General features: G+C 43.7%; 1 protein-coding gene across 2 annotated transcripts in view; it reads right to left on the bottom strand.

The window, feature by feature from the left end:
• Window positions 1-13,319, bottom strand: part of ME2 (malic enzyme 2) — a 38,403-nt gene extending 25,084 nt beyond the window's left edge. Inside the window, exon 1 of one of the 2 annotated variants that reach the window (XM_075586336.1) lies at window positions 13,153-13,319. The gene's annotated coding sequence lies outside the window, so the exon portion shown is untranslated. The remainder of the gene's footprint in view (window positions 1-13,152) is intronic. The other variant, XM_075586322.1, reaches the window with a different exon arrangement.
• Between the last annotated feature and the right edge of the window lie 1,086 nt (window positions 13,320-14,405).

Genomic DNA, 14,405 nt, shown 5'->3' with positions numbered 1-14,405 from the left:
ATCAAGAACACACGTTTAGGAGGTTTCCGTTTCACTTTACCTCCGTCCTAAATGTAGTTGAATGTAAATAATAGATGGTGTGGGTTCTCCGATTGATTTGTATACTAAAGTACACAAATTACTGTACTCAACATTTTAGATTTTGGAAGACTTCCAACAGGGAAAGATCTAAAAGAAATGCACTAGATTGCTGCATGTGCGGTGGTCTTGCTTTTCTGTACTGCTTTTAAGTGTAATTAGGGACTTTCTGGGGAGGTGCACCTTTAAGTGGCTTACAGGCATATTTAATACGGAAAGGGACAATTAGCCGCAGCCATTTTGCCCCGTGAGATAGGATTAGGTGTGTTTAAGGTTATAGTTAACTGTGGCAGCCAACTGTCCCAAGATGAAAACGGACACAGGTCATTATCCTAGTCCCAAAGCTGCCGATCGCATAGAGATCGGTCAAAAACTCCTGTTGACTTGAATGACAATGACAGACAAAAATCGGTCAATACAGGCTAATTTAATGTATGTCTTTATTTATATAGCGCCATTAATGTACATAGCGCTTTACAATAGTAATACACGTGACAATCATAAATAACAAATAATACAAATAACAGGTCATGGGAATAAGTGCTTCAGACATAAAAGTAACATTTATGAAGAGGAGTCCCTGCTCCGAAGAGCTTACAATCTAATTGGTAGGTAGGAAGAACGTACAGAGACAGTAGGAGGGCATTCTGATAAAGCTTGGCCCCCTGCAGATGCACTTATGTATCATGTGTATATTATTAGCCAAGGTGCTACTCATATGCTTCTTTAAGCAAGTGGGTTTTAAAAGGTGGATAGAGAGGGTACTAGTCGGGTATTGAGGGTAAGGGCATTCCGGAGGTGTGGGGCAGTCAGTGAGAAGGGTTTAAGGCGGGAGAGGGCTTTAGATACAAAAAGGAGGTAGAGAGAAAACATCCTTAAGCAAAACGCAAGAGTCGGGATGCAGCATAGCAAGAAATTAGGGCGGAGATGTAAGGAGGAGCAGAGGAGTGTAAAGCTTTAAAAGTGAGGAGGAGAATAGAGTACGAGATGCGGGATTTGATCAGAAGCCAGGAGAGCGATTTCAGCAGGGGAGACACAGACAGATTTAGGAAAGAGTAGAGTGATTCTGGCAGCAGCGTTTAAGATAGATTGTTCTGTAGGGGAGACAGGTGAGATGCAGGGAGGCCGAACAGCAGAAGGTTACAGTAATCGAGACGGGAGAGAATGAGGGCCTGTTTCAGAGTTTTAGCAGTCGCGAAACAAAGGAAAGGGCGTATCTTTGTAATATTGCGGAGGAAAAGGCAACAGATTTTAGATACGTTTTTAATGTGAGCGGAGAATGTGAGAGAGAAGTCGAGTGTGACCCCTAGGCAGCGTGCTTGGGCTACTGGGTGAATGATAGTACTTCCAACAGTAATGTGGAAGGAGGTAGTAGGGCCAGGTTTGGGAGGAAGTATGAGGAGCTCTGTTTTTGCCATTTTATGTTTAAGTCGGCGGAGGGCCATCCAGGATGATAATCGCAGAGAGACATTCAGAAACTTTGGTCTGTACAGCAGGTGTAAGGTCAGGAGTAGAAAAGTATATTTGTGCGTCATCAGCATAGAGGCGATATTTAAACCCAAGAGATGTGATTAGGTCACCTAGAGAAAGTGTGTAAAGAGAAAAGAGAAGAGTTCCAGGACAGAGCCTTGGGGTACCCCCACAGAGAGATTGATAGAGGAGAAGGTGTTAGCAGAAGAGACACTGAAAGTATGATGGGAGAGGCAAGAGGAGATCCAGGATAGAGCTTTGTTACGAATACCAAGAGTATGGAGAATGTGAAGGAAAGAGGGTGGTCCACTGTGTCAAATGCTGGAGAGGTCAAGTAGTATGAGCAGAGTGTAATGACCTCTGTCTTTGGCAGCATGGAAGTCATTAGTTATTTTAGCAAGGGCTGTTTCAGTGGAGTGAGCAGTGCGGAAGCCAGATTGTAGAGGGTCTGGGAGAGACTAGGTGTTGGGAAAGTGGGGAAAGCAAGAGAATACAAGACATTCAAGGAGTTTAGAGGCAAAAGGCAGGAGGGAGACAGGTCGATAGTTAGAAAGACAGGTAGGGTCAAGCTTGCTGTTTTTGAGTAATGGTATAACTGTTGCATGTTTGAAGGAGGAGGGAAAGGTACCACAGTAGAGGGAGGAGTTAAAAATGTGTGCGAGTGTATGGATTATAGTAGGAGCAAGAAGTTTTAGGAGATGGGAGGGAATAGGGTCAAGAGGACAAGTGGTAGAGGGAGAAGAGGAGATCAGCAGTGGCACATCCTCCTCTGAGACAGTGGAAACAGAGTCAAGGAAGGCAGGAAGAGAGTTAGGAAGCCATTTAATGCATCAATTCTTCCCCGCACACCCAATACTTTTTAGCTCAGGCTAATATTTTAGATTTGTTGTTATTTGCTCTAGTTGCACACACGTAGGTGTTTCTCATACACCGGGATACAATAACCTTTGATGCGGGATATTGCACTGCAATCCTCTGTTACCGGTCATTCAGTTAAATGGCAGTTAAAGCAGAATCACTGTGCAATAAATCCATATCGGCGGTTAGTGAATCTCCCCCATAGTGTTTTACGTATACAGTCAGGTTCTAACATTTTCTCCATGCCTGCTCACTGCCAGCCATTCTGGATGTGCTATTACACCTTTTAAGCTGCGATTATTGTGATCGCACGCGCTGCGAACAAAAAGCTGTACCTCTATGAGGCAGGCCATAGAGCGCGCAACCGCGATTTTTGAAGATACAATTGGGTTTGTTTTTTTTCACGTCACGGCTGCGTCACGAGCGGTTCAGCCAATGATGACAAACTGCTCATGTGACGTCACAGCTGTGCGATCGCCTAGTGCATGTTTCGCGCGTGCCGCTACTAAAATCGCAGCCTTAGGCCCAGATTATGGTGGCCACTTACTTGCTGCAGCGCTTGCCTGCTTTAGAGTGTGCAGCTGTCTCCCCAGCAGACAGATTCTAGCTACTGGTAGGCGGGACAATAGTTTATATAATCAAGATTTTAACAGAATTACAAATTAAATATTAAAATCAAGTAATCGATACATATTAAATATATATATATTTTTTTTTAATTCACTTTTTTATAAAATAAAAACAAAATAAATATAATTTTTGTACAAAGATTTGATTTATAAATATAAAAGCTACAAGTTTTTATATGTATATATCAATTTACAAAAATAAAAGATGATAATTTTATGCTGCTAAACCAAAATTTATTTCGTGTGACACTGACTGAATATGTATTTTGACTAAACTGTAATTTGATGGAAAATTACACGTGATGCTGCAGCCGCCTGAAAAATCTAAATTTTTTGATCTTTGCAAAACGCTGCAGCTTCAACGCGCAACTTTCCCGCCAGACGTGCAGGCACAGTGGTTGCTAACAACAACAAAACCAGAAGAGTAATTGCCGGGTGCAAGTACGCGCACGCAGTGACGGCGGGACCATAATCCCTGCCTTAGAGCGGTCTGCGCTGATCCCCTTTCTTTGAATTTTTTACATTTCAAGATCCCTTCTTGCCCTTTCCAACGTGGTTTTGATTTCTAAAATCTGTTGCAGAATTTAGGGGATAAGTGTTTGAAGTATTAAGTGACAGAGGTTAAAATGGAGCGCTCCTCAGCACCCAGTGCAGTCTAAAGGTTACCATGAAACCAGAGGAGAGAGGAAATCTCCCCATCTTGTTTTATGTATACAGACACAAAATGAAGAATCTGAGCTGGCCCAAGCCTGCTTTCTAGATTGATGATTCACCCATTATTTCCTAAGACATCATGCACTATGCACAGATGATCCTTGGGAACTTGCTCTGATGGGGCATTGTTTAACCAGTCGTCCAAGTATGAGACTACAAAAATGCCCATTTGTCTAATTGCTGCAATCGCTGCCAGTCCCTTTGTGAAGGTTCTGGGCACGGGCTGGCCAATCCAAAAAGAAAGCTTCGTAAAATGATAGTGACGGCCGTTTAGACAAAATCTCAGGAACTGACAGTGCGATTCTTTTATTGGAATATGGAGATAAGCATCCTTTAAGTCTATAGAAGCTAGAAATGCTCTGCTTTCCATCACTTATGACTGCCATTAAGGACTCCATCTCGAAGTAATACTATACAGTGGTTCTTCGAAGAGACAAAAGGTAAAGACACTAGTCTATTCTTGGGCAAGACGTCCATCGCCCATGTTTTGAGCCATAGCGCTCTTCGCACAGCTGTAGTATATGCGGAGGATCTAGCTGCCAGCCTGGTGACGTTCATGAAAGAGTCACACAAAAAGTCCATTAAATCTCTAAGATTTTAAAACTTTAAATAGTTTGTCTCGGTCTCGATGTTCCCGCTTCAATCCAAGCTTCCAGATTTGATATAGCAAATAACAATATCACTTGTGAGCACATTCACATGTCTCAATCTTCCAGATTCGATATACAAATTCTGACTGTTCTTGAGATACCGGCCATTGCTTTAGCTGTACTCAGCATCATTCCGATACAGTATTGTTGGGGTAAAAAACACCCTCAGTCTTCAATCCATAGGACCTTTAAAGGAAGATCAATACTCTAGGGGGATCATTGTATTTCTTATCTTGGCGACAGCTGCATGCACCTTTTGGTGGTATTACTCAGGTACTGCAGTCCTCTTTATTGAAGGGGTACATCTTCATGAATTTTCTAGTCACTGCTGGCCATTTATCCAGTGATGACCGTTCTGTCTTCACGATGGCTTTAATAGACCTGTGAACAGGAAAAGTTATTTTTAGATCCAGGACCCCCAGTTCTTCTCTTAACTCAATATTCGTCATGCTCATATTTCCTAATGAGCTGGTCTATAGCGTCCATCTTAAAGGAACTTGCGTCCACTTGGGTCTCTTCCTCCTCCGACAAGGAATCCCCAAGTTCTGAGATACTTGCCTGTTCTGAATAATCAATGAAATGATCAGGCTGCAAATCCAATGATGCGTGTGATCTGGGCCTATCCCTGAGACTGTACAGTCAATGAAAGTAGTGACCAAGTAGAATTTTCTCCCTCTCTATCAATAAGGAAACAACAACAACAGCAACCAAAAAACAGGCAAACACGCTTTCTAAATAGTTGTCAGGTGTTCCAAACTCAAAGGGTTAGATCTTCTCCAGATGCAGCTCTATAGCTTCTTAGTAGCAGATTTACAAGGCAAGCTGTAATTTAGCCCCAGAAATGTTTCCTGGGCTTTTGTCAGCCCCTTGCTGAAGCTGCTCTGTTCTTGTCCCATGAAACTGTACAAGAATAAATAAGCAGGAAAACACATTTTTTAAATACCTGACATCCAGAACCAGCTTATTCCCTGGCGGGGAACTGACATTTGGCATATAAAAAAAAAAAAACGCTCACCATCATGATGTCATCTTCCGGAGCCAAAGTGCTACGTTTTGATGTCACCGCACCTCCGCTCCATAGAAAACCGGATCCCACGGCCTCAGGGGGAAGATGCCTAGCAGTGCTGAAATAGGCCTGTATACGACTTGCAATAGGATTACCATGGCAGCATAAAAGCAGCCCTCAGAGGTAGGCTGGAAGAACGTTAGGGAAACCACCGCCTCTTCCATTTAGGGTGGCATCAACATGGCACTCAGAAAATGTATACATGGGGAAGAAAAACAGCCGCCCCCCTTCGGCTATAGCACATACCCGAGGTACTACTTTGCCTCACCAAGATGGCCGTGATCTGTGCACACATTGCCTCTACCTTGATGGCTGAAAACAGAAGTGGCTTCACTTCACCATACCCAAGATGGAAGATGTAATTGGCTGCACCTGTATCAGGGCTTTAAGTAACAGCCATTTACTCCCAGCCTGTGCCTAATAAAGGACCATGGCTGTTGTCCTGCGTTTTACGTTTGCCTGGACCTGCATTTCACTTGCCTTTCTCCTGCCCTGATCTTGGACTGTGACCCCGACTACGCTGCTGCATCTTTCCCCGACCTTGGCTTGTGACCCAGACTTGTATCCTAATCGGGATTCAGCCCCGCAGCCTGTGTCCATCTTCATATCCTGCCTCAGCCCTTTGAGTTGGCTTCCTGGTCTGATTTGAGCATCAACACAGAACCTATCTGGTGTTCTTTCTTCAGCTGAGGTAGAACAAGAATAACACCTCATCATAGTGGTCACAAGAAGTGCTTGTCCTACCATCTGTGGAGGTGGAGCTCTCATATTAGTATTTTCCTGCCATTGAGGATGTAGAAGCAAGTGATTAACACAAAAAAAGTCATTTGTATTTGTTATATAGGTAAGAAGCAGGAGGTTTCCAGAGCTGAAACACAATTTCAGCTATGTGACCCCTTACTTCACGAGATACTTAACGAAAAAGCTCATGCTGGTTATTTCCTACTTTTTAAATGTCCAGTGGCACATGGACCAATAGAAAGCAGAAGCTACCTATTGGCTCATGTGCTGCAGGAGATTTGAGCCGACATATTGAGCACCCAGGCAGGGCTGCTACCGACATGAGCTACGGAGGAATCTTGGGAAGGCAGGGGTTCCCTGGAACATGAAGTTAACATGGTTTAGCTCCCGAGACCTCCTGCTTCATACCCATCAGAAAACACAACGTAAGCGGAAAAACACCTTTAAAATCATATAGGCTTCTAGGCGTGGGATTGTAACTTTAAATGGGCAGTTAACCAAGTACTTAATCTTGGCTGCACAGGTAGCCACTAATGAACTTTACATTCACCATCCATACAGGTGTGTGTGCCTAGAACGCATTACAAAGCGACTTGTGAGCGATTGGCAAGCACTAGGCAGCATTCAGAGATAGATCTGTCAGAGTTCACCTTTCAAGGGTAAAAGGAAATGAAAATAAAACAGAAATAGCAGCCAGAACTCGGAGATGGATGTGCGTTCGATTTCCTGAGGACAGGCTCAGAGTGAAACATGACGACAGATCAATGCCCGGTGAGTCTTCATGTAGGGTTCTACAAGAAATGCATTGGCCAAAACAAAACAAAAAAAGTGAGACAGCTGGGTCAGAACGCCTTTTTACTAGCTTTTGGCTTCCTTTGGGGACCATTCAGTATTTGTACTGTTATTAGCATTCTTTAAAAACGCCATGAGAGGCTTTAAGAGGTTTTTTGTTTTTGAAGTGAAACTTCTTTGCTGGCGCCTACAGGGTTTTCATGGGAAAAAATCCTTGCGTTGTAATGAAAAACCGTAACGCGAGTGACGTCACAGTACTAATAGGCGTCAGCTCTGGCAGAAGGCACCGGCGCAACAGCAGCAGGGGGGGGGGAGACACACACAGACACTTGCGCGCGCGCGAACACACACACACACACATAAATATAGCAGTGCAAATAGCTAAAACACGGGTTCTAAATCAAATTTCTTCGTGTTTTGGCGCTGAAATGGTGTTTTGATTTTTTTTAATTAAAACCCATCACATATACAATTTCTGTGACAAAACAGTGACAAAAGACGAAGTTTCACTTAAAATGCACGTGCTTGGCACAAACACCATTTTTTTTTAATGTTCAGTACCAGACAAGACTAAACCCACCTAGCTTATCCTTTGATTCAGACACTGTGGGACGGATACAGAACAAAAAAGTGTAAGTGTTGATTTTACGGTCCTTACCTCTGCCCCATGTTAGTATTTTGACATCCAGAGGATGTGCATAAATAGGATTACATTATCATTGATACAGAACAATTAAGTTTGACAATCAACCCCCCCCCCCCCCATTGACAGTTCATGTCGTAGAAAATACCAGACGTTACAAAAAGAATGTAAACATCCTAAGGCCGCACGTAGAGGGCCGTCGATGGCAACACGACGGGTGACGTTACCCGTCGCCACAGGCGAAAGTTATATTTCACTGGGCGCCGGCGTTGCGGGTTTCTGGGCATTTGATTGGTTCAAGGGCCGTCATGAGGCGACAGCCCTTGAAAAATCAAATTTTGCCGGCTACCAGTTTTCGCAAAGGTGACATCGCTCCGTCGTGGCGCTTACTATAAGCGCACGCGGCGGCAGCGGCAATACGTTTGTTTTCGGGCGACGTCGGCACTATAAGCGCGGCCTTAGAAATGTCTCTTTCTACTGGTCATTTGTGATGTATTTTTATTGTGCAATGCACAACATACAGTACAGGCAGTCCTCATTTTACAACGCTTCGCTTTACAACGAATGGCTTATCCAACGCTATGCAATGCATACCTATATTCATTTTTACAACGCCAAAATGGCTTATCCAACGCTCTTATGACACTTTGCAACGTTGTGTATGTGTGTATATATATACATATTCACATAAACAACATTGCAAAGCGTAAGAGCGTGTATAATATTATACTATATAATATTATATTATACTATATAATATATTATTTATTATGTTATATTATATATATATAATACAGTATATACACTATATCATTTATGTGTGTGCTGCATATCTTATTGCCTGCATAAAATATTTGGTGTATTTTTGTGTTAAAAATGCCTTCAGGAACGGAACCTTTCATTTAAACAGTGTTCCTATGGGAAAACGTGTTTCGCTTTACAACGTTTCACTTTACAACGCTATTTTGAGTAACGCATTGTGTCGGATAACCGAGGACTGCCTGTAGTTTGTAGCAGACTAAAGAACTGCAAAAGGAGTGATATTGAACCAAAAAGGTACATTCACAGATCTCCTACAACAGAGACTAAAGGAGGATTATCATGTTTCCTATATTTTTCAAAACTAGGTCAGACGCCTCAGCCAGCCTGTGTCTATGACAATTCTGGATGTTATACACAAGACATCACTTACTACTTTGTTGATGGACAATCAGCAGAGTAATGAAGGCTGTTAGTGTTGCAGGAGATGGGGGGAAAATTGCAGGCCGAGAAGGAGGAAAATGATGTTAGCATGATGTGAGCCACGATTATTCTTAATATAATCTAACACTAACTGAGCCCATTTATACAAAACTATCAATTGACAAGACTGAAGGAAAAAAATATATTAACGACTACTAAGTCTTTAAAAAGGAGGGATGGGACAAAACTATCAATGACAATCCATGTACTGTTTCTCGAGTTACAAATGGTAGATCGGGTTTGACATGCTTTCACTGCAATTTTTTTTTTTTTGCAAGAGAGATCGGGGCATATATATGTTTGGAAAAGACACAAACCTCCAGACAGCCGGGACCGCTATGGGCACTCGGATGGCGCCACCGTATGCCAATCTGTTATGCGCAAAACTGGAAAGTGACTTTCTTTCCACCTGTCACTTGAAACCCCTTACATACCTTTGGTACATTAATGACATCCTCCTGATTTGGACCTCTGGTGAACAGGACCTCCTACAGTTCCATGAGAACTTCAATACGTTCCACCCGACCATCAACCTCAAACTCACCCATTCCCTGGACTAAGTATATTTCCTAGACACCACCATTACTATAAAGAACAACCAACTACTGACTTCTGTATACCGCAAACCTACAGAGACAGCTATGTGAGGGACAACATCTTCCACCCGACACACACTAAGCATGCAACCATCTACAGTCAAGCCATATGATACAACCAGATATGCTACGACACAGCAGACAGAGGCCAGCGGATTACAGCCTTGAGAACGGATTTCATAAACAGTGGATATAACCACAGAATTGTAGACCAGCAAATCCACCAGAATACCAAGAATTGATCTCCTTGAATACAGACAGAAAGAGACAAGCGACAGAGTACCTTTGGTGGTCACATATAACCTGCACCTAGAAGCCCTACGCAAGATAGCCAGGGAACTACAACCCATTCTCCAGGAAGCTACAAGACTGCAACAGGTCTTCCCTGAAACACCCTTATCATACAGACAACCTCATAATCTCAGGAAAATTATGGTGAGGAGTCAAGTATTCAACAGTACAACTGAATGTGGGACAAGACCATGCCAGGACGCAAGATGCAAAACCTGCACAATTCTCCACACCGCGGGCACAATCCAAATACCACACAGGAATCTGGAGTACAAAATCAGAGGAAGGTTCACCTGTTCCTCAAGCAATGTCGTGACCTCATCATGTGCATAAAATGCCCATGGGACTGCTGGGAGACGGGACAGGGGCTAAACAAGAGAATGAATCTGCATCGCCACAGCATCACACGCAGAACAAGAGAGTCCTGTCGGCGAACATTTCTCTGACGCTGGCCATAAGATGAACGATCTGAGGCCGCGTCCATGTTTAGTGCTTGCGGGCGGAGGCGCGCTTCCGCTCGGCACCGAGCCCCTACAGCCGCAATGAGAGCGGCTTTAGTAGGGGCTCGCCTACGCTTCCGCAAGCGCGCGGAAGCGTAGGACTTAGGGAAATTTAAAATCTTCGCGCTTGCCGGAGCGCAGGGCCGGTCACGTGAGTGGTTCGCCCAATGAGGGCGAACCAGCTCCGTGACATCACTGGCCCGCCCGCCGACACGCCCACGGACGGCGCGCTGTCTAAGGCCAGGGAAAGCACCCGCTTTCCCTCAGCCTCAGCGCGCCTCCGCACACCAGCAAGAACCATGGACGAAGCCTAAAGGTGGCCATACTTAAAGGTAATCTTAGAACACCGAAAGAGAGACGGTTGCATGAATACAAATGTATGCAACTATTCGGGACACTTAGCGGTGGCCTAAACCGAGATCACAGTTTCATGAGTCACTACTGACACAAGAGAACTCTCTTCCCAGGAGTGCTAAAGGCCATGTCCATACATAATGCACTATATGAATGCACACACAGCTGTCTCTTACACATACAAATACTCAATGTAATTCCATCCCTATATACCAATAGGGATCACATAGTATCTATACACACTTATAGTATTGCAACACCCTCTTACATATCCACACCATTGGTATACACTCCCACTCCACACCCACCTTTTGTAAAGCGCTGTATACACTGGGCGCGTTATAAATTTATACATACACACACACACACACACTAAAATTCAGGGACTATTTAACACCTCAAGTCATAAATCGCATACTGCACAGGGGGAGGGATAGGTTTCAGTCACAGATACATTTCAAGATGCACTGTTTTCAAGTAAAAACCTCTGCACTGCACTGTTTGTAAGTTAAACCTTTCTTGCTTTATACATTGTAACATCGCCGAAAGAAGAGACCAGTGTATCTCGAAAACTCGAACAAATTAAAGCATTTCCTTAGCCACAGAACAGTATCGTCTATTCATTTGTGTGTAATTATATATATATATATATATATATATATATATATATATATATATATATATAATAAAAAAATAAATAGATGATACCGTTCTGTGGCTAACGAAATGCTTTTATTTGTGCGAGCTTTCGAGATACACTGATCTCTTCTTCCGGCGATGTTACAATGAATAAAGCAAGCAAAAGGTATACTTAAAAATAGTGTCTCTTGGAATGTTATCTGTGCTAGTCCTTCCCCCGGTGTGGATGTGTTTTATGGCTAGAGGTGTCAAAAGGTTCCTGAAAGCAAGTGAAGTGAACACCGGGGGAAGGACTAGCACAGATAAAAACAGTGTCTCTTGGAATGTTAAGTATACCTTTTGCTTGCTTCATTCATTTTAACATCGCCGGAAGAAGAGATCAGTGTATCTCGAAAGCTCGCACAAATAAAAGCATTTCGTTAGCTACAGAACGGTATCATCTATTTATTTTTTGATTATTGAAGCTTGGTTAACACGGTACTGATACCTCTACATAAATATATATATATATATATATATATATATATCCCCCAAACACTAAGCGTCATACACATAACAAGACTGGGTTATTTCTAAGGTTGTTGTGATTTCCATTACAAAAAGAAATGCGATACCTTCACTTCACCCTCCTCCCACCTAACAAAGGGATGCATCTTATGGGATCTTTAAACAGCTCTAAAGCATTCAGCCCTCCAGTGCAGGGGAGAGCAGATGGCACTGGGGGAGGTGTGCTCCTGGGTTGCCACCATCCACAGACCCAGGCTCGCTTCCCTAACGCGTTCAAAGCCAGATGATTGCAACACATTGCAGCACAATGCGTTACAGGCCTCTCTGGGCAACGAAAGGGTTTATAAAGTGTCAGCCCCAGTTGTTATCCAAAAACCATTTTGTTGCACAAATCACTTTGTTTCCCCTTTTTCCTCTGGATCACATGCATTATTGTGAAATAGGTTGCTGCTTGGGACAAATGTTGATACTGAATGCTGACTGCGATCTCACTTTAAATAGCCTCATCACTCCGCTATTATCACTGCACCTTTGGAATTGCTGCCGCAATTTTGAAACCCTGACAAAGGTATTCTGCGACTTCTGCTTCTTTTTGCGGTTTCCAGTTAGATTTCCTTGTCTAAAGTTCAATGCACACTACAGATTTTTTTTTTTTTTTTTTAGTATTGATACCGTCATCAAAAACGGATTATTAACCATGTCCTCTTCACAAGTGAGCATACGTCCTGTCTTATGTTGCGTAAAGAACAATATATGGTGGCTGTGGGAAAGGTATACAATATGCATAATATTTATAGTGTTTCAGGCTTGAAAAAAAAAGTAATATAAAGATATTGCTATTACCTTTTACCAACAACATAATTGGTATTTAAGGGAACTATGCTTCTCCAATATGTTTTAGCTACTAGCACTTGGATCTTGTGTGAGAGCCTCTACATTTCTATTTCAATATAAATTAACACACACACACACACACACACACACACACACACACACACACACACACACACACACACACACACACACACACATACACACACACACACACACACACACACACAATACAACTGCAGGACAGCAATTACTCAAGTTAATAAAACGTGATCAATGTTAATTTTATACATACTCAGATGTTACAAACCTCTACCAGAAAAGTATTCAGAAATGCTCACTATAAAGTGCGTGTGTTTATACACATGCAACATATATATACACAATGTGCTGCTGCTGCTGCTGCTGCTGCACCCATGCAGGGGCTGGGTCAGATCAGGCGTTCAGCAGTGATGATGGGTTTCCTGACTCTCCCTGCCTGCTGCCATATTATATTGCCCTGTAACCAAGACCCCGAGTACCAAAGTGACCCGCCCGTCCGCGGTTCTCACCTGCTGATGACAAGCGGTCAGGAAGCACTGGAAAGGCGTGGGAGCTGAGGGAGAGGCGGCCGGTACTTTGAATCACCACGCACGCGCCTGCCTCCCGCACCGGGCTGCTGCTGCTCTCTAGCCTCCTTTGGCCGCCACAGTGACACTGACTGGCTGACAGCAACGGAGAAAGGGAGCGGAGACAGAAAGCTCGTTGCTGATTGGCAGGCCGTGGGAACCAATCGCAGGGCACGCATCGGAAGGTGTAAGTTCTGGCGGATACTGAGGCGGCTGCAGGAGGAGGAAGCCGGTGCTGAGCAGTATGCATCATAAGTGGGGGGAGAGAGGGCGGCCACTACAGGGGCTGCTCCACACCGCTTCCTCACTGGGATATTTACGGTCACTTTGAACTTGTCAACTTGCAAGGACCAAAATCAGTTTGTGTGTCTCTCTCTCTCTCTATATATATATATATATATCTCGGGGGGGGGGGGGGGGAGGGGTGTGTGTGTGTGTGTGTGTGTGTGTGTGTGTGTGTGTGTGTGTGTGTGTGTGTGTGTGTGTGTGTGTGTGTGTGTGTGTGTGTGTGTGTGTGTGTGTGTGTGTGTGTGTGTGTGTGTGTGTGTGTGTGTGTGTGTGTGTGTGTGTGTTTTTTTTGGGTTATAGGTCTGCTCTCCTCCTGGCAGTAAAGCCTAGTAAGGGTAGGTTGCCAGGAGTAATTATGGGTTTTCCCCACTCATAGCAGTGCATTGAGTCAGGGAAGGTAGTGTAATCAGGCCTTGTGTCCAATCAGAGGCACAGGGGTGGTTCCTACTGGACTGGTACTTAAGGCACTGCACTTCCTGTATTTAGGCAGTCTGCCTCCACCGTGATAGTAAGCCCAAATCATCACCCCTCCACCACCGTTCTTGACAGTTGGTATGAGGTGTTTGTGCTGATATGCTGTGTTTGGTTTTCGCCAAAAGTGGCGCTGTGCATTATGGCCAAACATCTCCACTTTGGTCTCGTCTGTCCAAAGGACCTTGTTCCAGAAGTCTTGTGGTTTGTTCAGATGCAACTTTGCAAACGTAAGCCGTGCTGCCATGTTCTTTTTAGAGAGAAGAGGCTTTCTCCTTGCAACCCCTCCAAACAAACCATACTTGTTTAGTCTTTTTCTAATTGTACTGTCATGAACTTTAACATTTAACATGCTAATTGAGGCCTGTAGAGTCTGAGATGTACTGTAACTCTTGTTTTTTTTTCTCTGAGCATTTGTCAGGAATCCACTCCTGGCT

Source organism: Ascaphus truei, chromosome 1 (assembly GCF_040206685.1).
Source record: "Ascaphus truei isolate aAscTru1 chromosome 1, aAscTru1.hap1, whole genome shotgun sequence".
Classification (NCBI taxonomy): domain Eukaryota; kingdom Metazoa; phylum Chordata; class Amphibia; order Anura; family Ascaphidae; genus Ascaphus; species Ascaphus truei.
This window is presented reverse-complemented; position numbering and strand designations above follow the sequence as displayed.